General features: G+C 33.8%; 1 long non-coding RNA gene across 1 annotated transcript; it reads right to left on the bottom strand.

Moving 5' to 3' along the window:
• Positions 1-420: 420 nt before the first annotated feature.
• Positions 421-1,147, bottom strand: LOC129743953 (uncharacterized). Its single transcript, XR_008736752.1, has 3 exons — positions 1,035-1,147; positions 854-974; positions 421-789 (listed from the first exon to the last, which is right to left on the bottom strand). It is a non-coding gene; the product is annotated as an uncharacterized LOC129743953 (long non-coding RNA).
• Between the last annotated feature and the right edge of the window lie 14,023 nt (positions 1,148-15,170).

The raw sequence follows: 15,170 nt of genomic DNA, 5'->3' as shown, positions 1-15,170 counted from the left end.
ATGGTAGAATCATTGATACTCATGTCTCGCTGTCTTCACTCCATAGGTTACCCGAAGCAAATTTTGCATTATTTGAAACACATGGTTGGGAACCTTTTTTTATTTTGTAATCATTAATTTTATATTCATGTTCATAATTGGTTTTGATCGGTTTGTTTTTTTATGATCGATATACCTACGCATGTAGACCAGGCCGACAAACCATCTACTAGGGTGAAAATTTCAAAATTGATCGCTTTTTTCTTATAGGAGTAATTTTCGAAAAGTAACAAAAAATGTTTTTTTTTTCGTACATATCAATACTACAATCAAATCGCATCAAACTTTTATTCGATTTTGTTTTAATTTTGTACAACAAAATCAGTTTAATCTACTGTCAATACAAACATGATAATACTTGGTAATACTTATTATCTATCCTTAACCTTATGTATTACTAAAGAAGGCTATCGTTACTCAAAAAAATAACAATCACTTATCGGAACATATATCGTATCTTACTCGAAAACTTCATAATCTGGAACATCAACACGAAGAAAGATTTGAACTGGTATACGCAGCGTGTTTCGAAAGCACCCCGTAAATCGACAATAGAAACGGAAAGAGGCCGTTCCGAGTTCAGCCGAACGGGCACCGCTATATGGTACGTTTGGGCTGCCATCACAGTCAACAGCAGCGATGGAATCCAAAAGCCTCCGGGAGCGGCACTGCTCCGAAAGTCTCAGCCATGGAACGCCGGAACCTTTGCGCATGAAAAGTTTCCACGAGAATATAATATATCACGACAGCCTAGAAATATACACATTCAAGAAAAAATTAACCTCAAGCCAAACTAATTCAAGAAGCATCTTACCTCAACATCTTGCAGATTTTAAAAATAAATTTCTGTCCATGTTATATCGGTACACTCCAAAAAACAGGCTTTTATTTAGTCCTCGGCTGAATCGCATCGCCCGGGGAACCTTTTCCAATAGCTAGAAGGTGAAATTTTCACTACAAAATATTATCTTAGCGTTGAACAAGAAAAAACTCACCTGAAAGCCAACAGCAGCCAGAAAGCACCTTCCAATGTCAGCATTCTGTCTTCGACACAACCACCGGGCTCCAGGAATAGCCCACATCCTCCAGTCGGATCGAAGTCGAGACATTTGAGCCGGAATTTGAAAGTCGGGATTCGGGACAGTTTTCAGCGGATCGAATTAAAATAACACATGCAACCAAAACAACACGATCAACTAACTGTGCAAAAATTAAGTTCCAAATGGCACGCAATTGTCGCCTATGTCTTTATACTCAAATTTGAGCAAAGTTATTTTTTACAATTCAAATTAACTTAATTAAACGTTTTGCGAATCAAAATTAAATCTTATGATGCTAAGATACTCTGCTCGAATGTACGTTTGATTGTAACATCCGGATGATTCCCACAAGAAATTACATTCCAAGCCGCACACTACATGCTGACAATAACGGACGTAATTTCACGCTGACAACGGTGGACATTCAATTATGACGTTCGTTCTTACTGTCTTCCGGTAATTGTTCCGGATAAGTGAATTCAAATTTTGTGACATGTTCTTTCATCAACACAAAGGAGGAAAACGAGACTCAACTTTAAGTTCTTAGAATTAAACTAACTTTTGAATTTTGGTCAAACTTAATTTTGAGTAATCAAAAAGGAGCGTGTAAGAAATGGGTTTTTGTTGAGCATTTTTTAGTCTACAAAAAAGCCTTTTCAACAGCTTTTTCGTTGAAAAGTGATCGAGTGGAAAAGTCGTGGTTATATAAGCTTCGTTCAATCGTTAGTAAAAATCGGTTTCAACTGGTTTCTGTTAACTGATAGATGTTCAACGAGCCAATGTTTTGGTCGAAACTAGTCAGGTCGTTGTTCAATGGAGCAAGTTGAAACTAGTCGAAACCAATCCAGCTCGGCAGCAGGATTAGTTTCGACTTGGTAGAAGTCGGTCGAAGTCAATTGGAAAGAGACAGGTGATCAACTATCAATCCATTTCTACTTGTTTCGACCCGTTTCTACTAGAGTTGATTGAACAGACATATAGTATAAAACTCTCGGCCAAGAAACACCAAAGCCATACATACATACGTGATCGAGTGTTTGGTTTTTTTTTTTTCAAGTGGATTGTGGAAGAAGGTATTTTTGAGAAAAAATTAGGTGTTGCCGTGGGACAAGTGCGAACAATATCGGGGTAAGTAATTGTGATTTTTTTATTTACGGGAAGTGAATCTTTTCACCAGGGATCATCGCCCTTTCAGGATTTAATATTACATAAACGACGCTTCATTTGTCCCCTGTCATCATTGGTGGGGGAGGGGGTGTTAGAAACCGGTCAGGTGAAAATTATGAGGAAATTAATTTTATTTTCATAATTGCTAATTTCAAAATGTATAAGGTACACCGGGGTAAGTGTGGACGGTTTTTCGTATAGTTCAACTTTAAAAAATCATTCAAAAATCAGCAGTGGAGCAATTTTCATAAAATTACATTCAGTGTAATGCAGAACATGTTGTTTACAAACGCTGAAGAGATGAGCTCGATAGAAGCAAAGCGAAAAAAGTTATTACGTAAATTGTAATGGACTGCTGGTGTCTTCACTTACCCCGATTTATGGGGTAAGTGTGGACGGAAGATTTTCTTTTTGGTTTCTCAGGAAATTTTCAAACAATTTGTGTTTTCTTGGTTGAATACGTTATTTTATTGCTCGAACCGTCCAAAAGTTTGAAAAAAAAAGTTCATGATATTATTAGTAAGGCATCTTTCAATAATTATTTTGTGTAATTTATGCTACAACACACGAGTTCCGATTTTATCAAAAAACACTGAACAAACAAGTACTTTACCAAACTTTTCATCAACCGAATGCTAAACTTAGCTAAAAAATGCAATTCATGAAGGATGAAGGACAGAAAATTGAAAAAATGTGTAAACATCAAGTCTTTTTAAAGCCGTCCACACTTACCCCAGGCAGGGGTTGGAGACAAGATTTTAGTTTTTTGTAAATAAACACTTTTTTCTTCATCTTTAACCGCCGTTTCTTTTCCTAACTGGTTGTTTGGAATATAAGGATTGTTTCAATGTAGAGCCGGCTAGTTTACGAGAAATTGGCAATTGAAAAAGATGCACATCACCTCGACATCGTAGGTGAAAATAGAAAATTCTCAAAAAAGTCGTTGTAAACATCCGTTATTGTCTGAATTCTATTTTTTTTACAGTTATTGGATAGATTACTAGTAAATTGAACATTCTGCATTAAAAGTTTGAGAAAATAGTGCACAGTATTGTTTTAATAGCCATCGTCCACACTTACCCCGGTGTACCTTATGAGCTAAGCTAATAAATCGTGCAATCGACCCTTATGATTCCAAGTGAAACAGGATATGCATTCATTGGTATTTTTATGAGCTGCATAAAATTGAAATAATTTAAATTTTGATTTAGGTCTTCAGTATGTCACTATCATATTCCTGAATACTTCATTGTAAATAGTTGTTATGAAACAACATTCTCACGTGAGCTTTCATTACGTTGAATGAAACAGAAACACCGAAACGAGTTAAGTGCTTATGAAATTTGGAGAGTATTTTCTCGTAATCTAGCGGGTACTTGAAGCAATCATAACATTCGGAACTTATGGGACATCAATAATTCTTTAACAATCAACAAATTTGTTTGTCTCCTTAAAATCTGAAAATATGAGCCGTTTCAATTAAAGATTTAAAAAAAAACACAACCAATATCTATGTTTATTCTTTGAATTGTTTCGACGAATATTTTTATTTGTTTTATCATGATTGTTTGGAGCTATCCGTTAATATAGGTTGCTTTACATTCCAACATTAGCGATATTATTTTAAATAAAAGTCAACTATTTTTTTATTTTGTATTATTTCTAAAAAGCCAAAAACGAGTCGAAACAAAAAGGGGTGATGAAGGAATTCTTCTAGCAAACAATGTGTTTTGGCAGATTCTGAATTTGAATCAGTTATCAGATTCAAAATTAGTTTCATATTTATGATAAATATAAATTCAAAATTAAGATGTACATTTCACAAGTTCAGATTCAGATTTTAGATTCATTTGGTATTCAGATTTGGGATTCAGAATATCCATTCAGGTTCAGAACCCAGATTCATGTTTTTGATGTTTTTGCAAATGTTTGCTTATTTTAACACTGTGGAACAGATTCAGAATCCAATCACAGAATTCAAATTCATATTCAGAATAAAACTCATAATTCATATTTACAATTCAGAATTGGGATTCAAAATTCTGCATCTAAATGGAATTCTAATTAAGAATCACATATTCAAATGCATGATTTCAATTCCGATTTTAGATTTGGAATTCACAAATTTCAGGTTTTAATAAATATAAATAAATTTCAGGTTCTTTATTCAGAATGTACATATTGTCAAAACTAAGATATCTTAATCCAGATTTAGATTTATGATTTAGAATGAGAATTTAAATTTATAAATGAGGCCCTCAGTATCAGAGGGGTGCAAGTACCAAAATCATCAATATTTAGTTAAGTAAACCTATAAGATTCTTCATGTTTCAATGAAAGTGAGGTGCAAAACCGAGATTTTTCATAGTTTTTCTAAACACTTTTTGATTGAATTAAACTGTTCGAATTCGAAAAATATATGATTAATCGAGCACCTTCACAACTTTGAAGCGTGTTTTTTTCGAAACTATCATTTAGGCACTTGCAACCCTCTGATGCCAAGTGCCTCAAATGATATATTATAAGGTAATGGGTTCAGTTATAAGATTTAATGTTGAGTAATTTATAACTAAAATTATTCAGACTTGTACTTCAGACTACAGATTCTGTTTTTAAAATGAGACTTGATATTAAAATTCATACGATTGGTTTCGATTTCAAAAATCTAATTAGATTCATTGAAAATGTCAATACAGGTATTCAATTACAAGTATATTGTTCAGAGAAACTTTCGCTTGCGGGAATAGAGAGGCTATTTTGTACGGCTCATAAGTCCAAAACAAGCTTTTTGCAGTCCGGATTTATAATGTTTCGTACAGATATCACATGCTCGCGTCGGCACTGTTGCGGGCAGTAAACTGACAGTGTACAGCGATCACTTATGCAACATGTTGTCTTATTGTTAGTACACATGAAAATTTCGAAATACTTCGGGGCTATTGATGCTCGTTTGCCCCTTATATCCGATTTTTGAACCAAGTTAGTCACCGTTATCCCTTTCCTTAGTCTGGGAATCAAGCTGGTGGCTGGTGGTAGAAGTTACAGTGGAGACCGTGTTTGCGTGCGGCTGACGACCGCGAGGTCAGACTGTTTTGTTGGTTCCAGGGACAGCCGAAACTTTGCCAAGCTTTATCCAATCATGCAATAATACAGCATAATAATAGTGTATTTGTTTATGCCGAGTGTTGCACTCGTGTTGCCCTAGTGCACCACTAGGTGCTGTCAAACTGTTTGTTTATTCGGACGGTGTTGCACTGGTTTTGACCTGGTGAAGTTCTGCTTACGGACGGTGGCCCACCGATAATTTTGCCAGTGTTGCGAGAGAGCGTGTGAGTGCGTGAGGTAGCAATACACTGGCGACGATTTGTGTTTGTTTTTGTCGGGTACGGTGGAACACTGATCGAGTGGAGAAAACAAATACAGTATAAGTGAAATTCTCAGTTTTTCAAATATTGTTTTATTTGACGTAATGGTAGGTCACGAGAGCATTGCTGTTTATTCCAAATATCTCGAAAAGGTGTGAATTCTTTTAATGATTTACATTCACAACAAATACTCTAGTCAAAGGAATTTATCCATGGTGTTTTTATTGTGGATTTCTATGTGTTTTGGAGATTCGAAAACATGATAAAATAATCAATTTTTTGAATAAGTTTTTGGAAATAAACTGTTATTTCTATTTTCTGTTCTGATTCTGTTCTGGAATCTCGACAATAACGGATGTTTACAGCGTTTTTTTGGTATACTTTTTATTATAACTACTATGTCGAGATGATGTGCATCATTTTCAGTTGCATTTTTTTTTTTTTAATCTAGCGTGTTCATGACGACAAACTTTGCATTGAAACAATACTAACATTCAGAAGGTTAGAGAAAATCTACCGTCCCTACTTACCTTATATAACGAGCCTATAGTAAACAAAGAGACGAAATGTCACGATTGGAATTTTTGGATTTTCTGTCAGTGTCATTCCAATCGAGCAAAACCAAGCAGTCTTAAAGGCAGACCTACAGCAGGGTTGCAAGCACATTATTTCGAAAGGTATCAGATTGCGCTTCTTTGTTTACTATAGTTTCTTTAACCTTATAAAGCGAAGTAAGTAAAGAAAACAGCAGTTCATTAGTTTTAGTGATAAGTTTAGCGAGTTGTGTCAAAACTGGACCTAGCAGAGGGGCGACAAACTTATCTCGATCATGCTTATATCTTCAGTGTAATAAAAAAAAATATTCTGCATCAAATTGATCGTTTGCCTAAATAGATCCACTGCTGATTTTCTTAAAAGATTTAAGTTGTACTATACGAAAAACCGTCGTACTTACCTTTGTGTACTTTAAATGGTATTTGATTTAAATTTGGAAACCTGTCAAAATTAATTATTCCTATGAAAATGATGTTCATCTGATCCTGGCGCCTCAATTGGTTTCTATTTTAAAATCGTACTATCGGAACAAATTATATTGACATTATCGATTGATATCCAATATTTGGATTGAAAAAAGACCCTCAGAGCCAAAGAGGTATAAGTGCAAATATGATCGATTTTGAGTTAGTAATACTTAACAATTTTTCATATTTTAATTTGTATTTGGTAATTTTATCGGGTTATTTTAAGTTTATTTACAAAAATAACAATTTTTGAATAATATATGGAATATGACCAAAAAACTTAAATGCATGTTTTCTCGAATTATTCTTTTATTCAGCTTTACCCCTTCGGCTCTAAGGGTCGTAAATAACTTTTTTGTTTTTGTATTTTTATTGAGTATTAATAGCTTTCCTTTAATTTAAAGTTTCCATCCACTCATTTATAAGATTACTTTGTTGGGATACAGCAATGGTGTTTATTTCTGTTTGATGTTATTTTGATGAGAAATATGGTTATGTTAAGGTTACCAAAATTCAAACTTATTTATTCAAATTTCGTTCCAAAATAATCAATAAAGATCAACACTTTTTCTGAAAAATGATAGAATTCAAGGCGTTCGTTAATTAACTTTATTAATCACGATTGCCTTATTTTATAATAATCAATTAAATTTATTTAAAGTAATGATTGAATTTTTATGAACATTGGTTAGAATAAATCGAATCTAAATATTAAACTTGAAACTTTTTCAAATTTTTTATTTCAGTTTTTAAACATGTCTCGCACCAAAAAATATTCGTCGGAATACAAAGCGAAAAAACTTCGTTTGTACGATAAGCAAAAGTACATTAAAAAACTCGCTTCTGTTATAAATGAGCAAAACAGAAAATCAGATGTCAGTTTTTCTAATCAACCAAACGTAACAATTTTGGAAGAAATACAAACAAATCAAAATTGTTACAGTGAAGAAAATCGACAAAGAGAAACCCTGAATCATGCAGAAGCAATTGATGATTATGCCAATACTATTGTAAACGAAGATAACTCATATAAAGAGCAAGAACAACAAAGAATCCAGAGGAAAAGAAGAGATATTGAAATTTCTTCAATCATGCGAGAAAAAAATGCTAAAAGGATTCGAGAAATAAGAGCAGATATGAGCTATTACGAAAATGAAAAAACGATGAACAGACTTCGTATGCGTAAGATAAGAAATGAAAACATGGAATACTATGCAAGAGAGAAGAATAATATTCTATGTAAATTGGCAGAAAAACGTTTAAGACACGAAAACGTCCAAGCTGCGTCGAATCATTCAAATTTGTTGAATATACGTTTACAGAGAAGCAATGAAACGTATAATGTTAATGAAAATGCACGCAACAGATTATCACGACGGGAGCAAAGAATGAATGAATTCATAGCTCATCGAGACAAATATTACAACTTTCTAATTCGTTCGAATGATATTCAATCGAAATCAATAAGGGAATTCATTGAGAATAGAAAGCAGATGCCCAGTTATGTATGCGCAAGCTGCGAGGGTTCATTTTTCTATAAGAGTGTTCAAAAAATTTCTGAACAGATAATTGATAAAATTCTGAAAAACGAAAACGTTCAAAATACTTGCGATTCACGCACCTTGAATTATTATTTTCAAAATTCTTGCAATTTTCTGTGTAAAACTTGCATTAAATATGTAAAAGAACGTAAAATTCCCAAGCTTGCTTCAAGTTGGGGATTAAAATTACCGCCGGTTCCCGAATGCATTACAAGACTTAATGATATTGAAGAAAGAATAGTTTCTCCTTATGTTGCTTTCCAAAAGGTTGTTCTCATGTCAAAACGTGCTTGTAATCCACAGCATGGAATGAAAGGGAGTGCAATTCATGTGCCTAGTAGTGTGCCACTTATGGTTTCGTCTTTGCCAAGACAACTAAATAATCTTGATGTTATACCTATACCGGTGGAATTCAAACGACATATGGGTCACTCTTCCACATATATTAGTGGATTGGTCCGTGCGTCATATGTATCAGAAGCTCTTGATTATTTGAAAAATACTGAATTATACAAAAAACATGACATACAAGTTTCTTCTCATGATATGAGAATTTTCACGGAGGAAATCAATCGGAACAATGTCATAAATTTAGATGCCAGTGAAAATCAAGTTGCTACAAGCGACGACGGTAATATTCGGGATAATCAACTTTGTTCTGGATTAGAACAAGAAGTGAATTCGAATTTACAATTAGACGATTTAGAGGTCGATGATGAATTTTATGAACATTTGGTTGATGATGATGATGAATGTTTACTTTTCGACTTCAATCAACAAACGGCACAACATGCCACTATTGTTATGGCTCCAGGTCAAAATCACTGGCCTGTTTCAGTTCACATTCAACCAGATGTTGAATGTTTTTGTTTTCCAAAAATTTTCGCTGGAAAAAAAAGGCAAGTACTTAACAAAAATATTACAAGATCTGATTTAATTAAATGGGAAGTACGCTGCCATACAGTTAAAATTTCGGCATTCAGAATTTTATATTTGGCCAAAATGAAATTGGAATCAGAAGTTCTTAGTTCAACTACACTTACACTAAAAAAGAAATCTAATGCTAATGGTGTTACAGTTGAGGAAGCATTAAATCCCCAGTTTATTACAGAGCTTAGGCAGCATAATGATGGGTTGAATTTTTTAAAGCACATCAGATGTTCTCCAAGTTTTTGGAGCTCGAAGAAAAAGAATCTCTTTGCGATGTTGCGGCAGTGCGGAAAACCAATGTTTTTCTTAACCGTGTCTGCAGTTGAAAATAAATGGCCTGAATTGATACAAGGGTTGGTATTGAAGACTACAGGGAAACAAATTTCGTTATTGCAAGCTCTTAACCTTCCGGAACAACAAAAACACGATCTTATTAAAGAAAATCCTGTTTACTCTGCATTGTATTATGATTTTAAAATTACTGAGCTAATGAAATTAATGAAACAAAGCTCAGGCCCATTCCAACCGTATAAAATAACAGATTTTTACCGAAGGCGCGAATTTCAAATGAGGGGATCTCCCCATGATCATATGTTACTGTTCATTGAAGATGCACCTTGTCTAGATTTAAATGATGAAGATAGTATAAAAGCTTTTGAAAAGTTTGCTGATACATTTATCACATGTCAGTATGATGCTGATAATCCACTTTGTAAATATTTGCGTCACAAGCACACTGATACATGTTCAAAAGGACGGAGCAATAAAAACACATGTAGATTTAATTTTCCAAAATTTGTTCTATCAGAAACTAAAATTTTAAAACCATTGCCCAAGAACGAAATTACTGCAGCGGTTAAGAGAAATCTACAGAAAATAAAAGAAACGATGGAAGTTCTATATTCAAGTAGAGAAAGATCAAATCTCAGTTTTGAAGAAATTTTAGAAAGCTTGCATTTGACTAAAGATCATTACATAACCGCTTTAAGAGCTTCTATAAGTAAAGTTACAATTTTTTATAAACGCAGGAGCTGTGAAGTTGATATCAATTCTTATAATCCAATAATATTGAATTTAATGGAGTCAAATACAGATTTGCAGCTAATTCTAGATGAATATGGCGTTGCAGCATACATTGTTGATTACATTGCTAAGTCTGAATCGGGACTCTCGAAGCAGTTGAAGGAACTGCAAAATGAATTAGATAAAAGAAATACTACTTATCTTGAAAAGTTGAGGACAATTGCTAACAAATTTCTCAATTCGAATCTAATGAGCGTCAGCGAAGCTATTTATCATTGTTTAAGTATTCCTTTGTCCCATTTCAGTCGAACTCATATATATATCAGCACCTGTAAATCTGAAGATAGGGTAGTTTTTCTTAAATCAGAAAAACAATTAAGATCAATGAGCAAAGATAGTACCGATATCGCTGGTAAAGATATCATAACATATTATGCGGAACGAGTAGATTTACAAAACATTTGTTTAGCTGAGTACGCTGCATTTTATTTTAAAGCTAAAGGAAAAAGTCGTCCTGATAAGAACAGGTCACAGATTTCTGACGAAGAAGAGGACATTGAAGAAACAGAAGTAGATAGAGAAAATCCTAACCATAAGAGAAGGAAAACAGCTCGAATTCTGAGATATAATCGATACAAAATCGAACAAGATCCCGACAATTATTATCGAGAGCAATTACTTCTATTCTATCCTTGGAGAAATGAAATCAATGAAATTGAAACAGTGAACTGGTTGGAAGTGTATAATAATAACCTCGGTGTGATTACTAGAAATCGTTCCAAATTTCAAATTCTGTCAGATGATGTAATAGACAAAGCAATAGAAGCCGCAAATGATAATAGAGCAGATTTAGAAAATGAAGAAATTTCCGAATTCGAACAAAATCAGCTGTCTAAAGATCATGAAATCGATATTCTTGTACAAGGAGGTATTGATAGACCAAAAACGTTTACTCCATTTGTGTATTCGGCTCCTCCGAAAGTAAACAAACGCGATCTTCTTGAAAATCTAAGGAAGCTTAATAACAGACAAAGAGAAATTGTAATTCATATTTACAAATGCTTTAAACTGAACAAGTTACCTTTAAAAATTTTCATCTCCGGCTCAGCAGGTGTTGGAAAAAGTTTAGTTATATCAACAATTTATCAATTGATTACATATTTTCTGGAGTACTGTGTTGAAACCTCAGTTTGGCAATCATCAGATTCTGTCAAAGTGTTATTAAGTGCGTTTTCTGGAAAAGCTGCCTTTTTAATTGGAGGCAATACTTTGCACTCAGCTTTTGCCTTACCATTGACCGAAACTAGAAACATACCAGATTTACCTATGGACGTCGCAAATAATTTACGCCAACAATTGTTACATTGTAAATTGATAGTCATAGATGAAATTTCAATGGTTGGAAGTACCATTTTCAGTCGTATAGATACAAGATTGCGCCAAATTACAGGAATGGATGAAAGTTTTGGTGGTTTATCTGTAATAACCGTAGGAGATTTCCGACAGCTTCCGCCGGTCAAAGATAGATTCATTTTTAACCCTCCCAGAGATTGTTTGGTGACGTTGGATCTTTCCCCTTTATGGGCGGATTTTGAATTTTATGAATTAACTGAGGTCATGAGACAGAAAGACGACTTAGACTTTGTTAATGCGTTGAATAATTTTGCCCAGGGAACTATGAACGCAGCAGATATCAACGTTTTTAAAAGTAGAGAAGTCTCCGAAAGTGAAGTACCTAGTGACGCTATAAGGTTGTATTATACGAATTTGGATGTTGACAGATATAATGCCATAAAAATTGCAGAGTCGACTGAAACCGAAATTTTAAGTTTGGCTGAAGATAAATTGACAGGCAATTTGAAAGAAGAACAAATTTTAAAGAAACTTGATATTTGGAAAGCTAAAACTACCCGGGATTGTGGAGGGTATCCATATTCTATACAATTCAAAAAAGGTATCAAGTACATGGTAACTGCAAATTTAGATGTATCGGATGGCATCGTAAACGGTGCAACTGGAGTTTTGGAATTTGTTTTTTGTAATCCACAATCGAATAAACCTATCGTGGTGTACCTTAATTTTGACAGCAAGAAAGTTGGCAGAAAAGCTCGACTTAAATTTCATGAATTTACAGAAAATTTGAATCTTAACAAAAACTGGACACCTATTGAAAGGCAAAGATATAGTTTGACTAATCATTTTCAACGTGACTATCAAGTTATTAGGAATCAATTCCCATTAGTTCCCTGTGAAGCGCTTACAATTCATAAAAGTCAGGGACAAACATATTCCAAAGTGTGCGTTGATCTACGCAAGAAAGGTAACTCAACTCGTCAGTTAATTTATGTTGCCTTGAGTCGTGTTTCGAAACTATCTGGGCTTTATATATTAGGAAAATTTCCGGGAAATATGGCCGATAATCCTACCATAAGAGCTTGTTTGAAAGAAACGGAAAGATTAAAGACATACAGACAATTAACTTTAGCGTTTGATAATTTAACAACTCACGCAGGATTGGTTATTGCTTATCAGAATTCTAGATCTTTGAGAGAAAATTTCAAGTACATATCCGCGGATGCATGGTATTCGAGATGTGACATAATTGTATTTTCTGAAACGGGGATCCTTACAAACGATGAAGTAAATATACCCAATTTCCATATTGTTTACCGATCAGATAGACAAAAATTTCCATTTTTTGTTAAGAGTGGCATTGCCAAAGGTATAATATGCTATGCGAAAATTGGTTTAATAGTTTCAGTAGAAAGTCATAAGACGGTTTTCAAAGCCAATAACCAGAATAAATATGTTGGCCATACTGACTTAGTTCTTCTAAAACATGGAAATTTTTCACTTCTTACAGGCTATAAATCACCGAAAATTAATTATAATGAATTTATATCTGTATTCAATTTAATTTATAAGGCTTACAGTGAACCAATCGTATTCATAGGAGATTTCAATTTTAATCTCAACAGTACATGTGACGAAACAAAAAAATTAGTAAATAATCTGAATAGAATGCATCTTTATGATAAGTTAGTTTGTTATGAACCTACAACAGATCTTGGTTCTAGATTAGATATTGTATTTTCTAACATAAGAAATATTTCAGCTGGTGTATATGAGTCTTATTTTTCTGACCACAAACCAATCTTTGCGATAATTCCTCAAACAGTATTGGAATTGGAATCTGCTGAAATTCTAGGAAGTGAGTATTTTGATACTTCTTCATCAAATATAGTGAATGACAACATTCATAATGAACTTTTCAATGATCCTCCAGAAGAATTATTTAATGAAGCTAATATTTTGATTGAAAATTCAACAACAGAGATATTAGAAAATGAAGAATGGTTCAACGAAGAGCTTTTTAGAAATTTGAATAGTGCAATATTAGACATTTTGGTTACTTCAATGAATTTTAATCTAGATACAGAATACCGCGTTATGTCATTGTTAGAAAGTTATTCTCAATCCCTAGATTTAGTTCATACGCATATGAATGTTTCTCCAATTCAGATTTTTGACCGTTTACGTGATCTTGACAGGATGGCAAACGAACAGTATTTTCAAGAATTTGTTGAAATTGAAATTCCGAGAGATGGAAATTGTCAGTTCCATTCGATTTCATATTCTTTGATTGGAAATACACTTTTGTCAAATGTTCTCCGAACGTTCGCATTCAGAAGTGTTTTACAAAATAAGTCCTATTTTGAAGGTAGAGAAAATTTACTTGAATCGGGATCATTTTTCAATCTTCTTTGTATTTCATGTGAGGACAGTGCCTGGGGTAATGCAGATACTTTATACGCATTAAGTATTATTTTAAAACGAAGTATTTTTGTCGTTATCAAGGGAACCCCAGTTAATTGTTTAGAAATCAGACCACCAGTGGTATCATTGACTCCAATTGTTATGATTTACGGATCATCACATTATAATGTACTTCTCCCTAAAAAACTTAATTCTAAACATGAGTTTCCGAATACAAGTGTAATTAATGTAAGAGAAAGTGAACTGTTCTTGTAATTTTTTGTTTTTAATACGATTCACACATTGGTAATTGAATTAATATTGAGTACAGTTCATAATAGTTGTGATGTTGTTCTCTGGTTACTAAATAGGATCAGAAAAAATGTGGCATCAATTTGCGAGTCTTTCATTTGAGCTTCCTTCGCGATCGCAGTGCATCAGATAAATCAATAAAAGGTAAAATGAAATGCGAAGAGCTTGAAACAATTCAGTTTAGATTTAAATAAAATTTAAGTAAGATGTCAACATTGATGAGACAAGTCACTGCAGATATTCAGTTATTCCTTAGTATCTGTGTATTGTAGCGAAATTGAAACAGTCAGCGATGGTTCGTCTAAATTCTCATGGATGATAATGATAATGATGATGATAATAATAGTGATAATTTTTAAGATTGTTGAATATTCATTGGCCTTTTGTCAACTTGAAATTAGTTAAGAGAAGTCTACATATATTTGAGCACTGCGCGGTATTTACATGAATTGTTCCAAATCTGAGATGGTTCTTAGTACAATTGTAGCAGTAAATGAATGTGATTTGTTAAAAAAAAATCTTTTCAAAAATATAACTCGATCCGCTCAAATATGTGTAGGGGAATGAGGTGGGAACATTATCATCATCATTATCATTATGATTTTATTATTCAAATTTCATAATCGCAGTTGATCTTATTAATTTTCAATCCTAATAGAATCGTTGAAAGAATAATAACTGTTTGAAGCGAGATAAACTTCTCAATTCTTTGGCATTGCACAGTGTGGCTGGACACTAGGACAACCACTAAGGCGTGGCGAGACACCCGCCTTGAACAAGCACAGTGCGACGAGACATCCACTGTTTGAAGCGAGATAACATTCTCAATACTTTTGCATTGCACAGCGTGGCTGGACACTTGGACATCCACTAAGGTGTGGCGAGACACCCGCCTTGAACAAGCACAGTGCGACGAGACATCCACTGTTTGAAGCGAGATAACATTCTCAATACTTTTGCATTGCACAGTGCGAC

The sequence above is a fragment of the Uranotaenia lowii genome, chromosome 2 (genome assembly GCF_029784155.1).
Source record: "Uranotaenia lowii strain MFRU-FL chromosome 2, ASM2978415v1, whole genome shotgun sequence".
NCBI classification, from domain to species: domain Eukaryota; kingdom Metazoa; phylum Arthropoda; class Insecta; order Diptera; family Culicidae; genus Uranotaenia; species Uranotaenia lowii.
The sequence above is the reverse complement of the archived record's forward strand: the minus strand, read 5'-3'. Positions and strand labels throughout refer to the sequence as shown.